The 700-nt window shown below is 64.7% G+C and overlaps 1 protein-coding gene across 1 annotated transcript in view; it reads right to left on the reverse strand.

The window, feature by feature from the left end:
* The window catches only part of CHEK1 (checkpoint kinase 1), a 16,713-nt gene extending 16,590 nt beyond the window's left edge, over positions 1-123 (reverse strand). Inside the window, exon 1 of the mRNA XM_015419969.1 lies at positions 86-123. The gene's annotated coding sequence lies outside the window, so the exon portion shown is untranslated. The remainder of the gene's footprint in view (positions 1-85) is intronic.
* Positions 124-700: the final 577 nt, after the last annotated feature.

The raw sequence follows: 700 nt of genomic DNA on the forward strand, positions 1-700 counted from the left end.
AGTTTACGAGGAGGGTTAAGGCGCGAGTCAGTCAACCAGCAGCGTGGCGTCTCCCTCCCCACCGCGCGCCCCTCGCTCGCCTCACCCGCCCGGCGGCTCCCAGCTCCGCGGCTCCTCAGCAAACGGCGCTTCCCGCCGAGCAGCACCAGCCGCCGCGACAGCGGCGACGAGAACCCAAACCCGGCAGCAGCTGGAGGAGAAATGAAAAGTGGCGGCGAGGAAGGAGCCGCCTCTGAATTCCGGCGCCAGCCCCGCCCCCGGCCCGCCTCGGCCGCCGCTCCTCCCCGCAGCATGGCGCGCGGGCCGGTGAAGCCTCGCTCTCGGGCCCGCTCTCGTAGCGCTCGCACCACCCGCGGCGCCGCGTCCCGAAAAGCCGCTCACGGCAAGGAAATGCGGCGTAGAAGAAGTCTTATGTGGACCTCGAGCGAACGAGGTCTCCCTCGCTTATATGTGTGGGGTTTTTTTTAAATATCCCGCCTTTCCTCCGAGGGCGGGGCCGCTGTGCGGTTCCCCTCGCCCCGGTTTTCTTCTCCAGATAACCCAGTGAGGTAGAGCAAAGTCTGAGTCCAGCGGCACCTCTAAGACCAGCGAAGTTTTATACGAGGTATAAGCTTTCGTGTGCACGCGCCCTGAGGTGGAAAAAGCGGAGAGAGCTTCGTGACTGAATGGGCATCTGAACCCGACACCCGGCTTTCGCGTA

The sequence above is a fragment of the Gekko japonicus genome, unplaced genomic scaffold (genome assembly GCF_001447785.1).
Source record: "Gekko japonicus isolate JY-2015 unplaced genomic scaffold, Gekko_japonicus_V1.1 scaffold4346, whole genome shotgun sequence".
NCBI classification, from domain to species: domain Eukaryota; kingdom Metazoa; phylum Chordata; class Lepidosauria; order Squamata; family Gekkonidae; genus Gekko; species Gekko japonicus.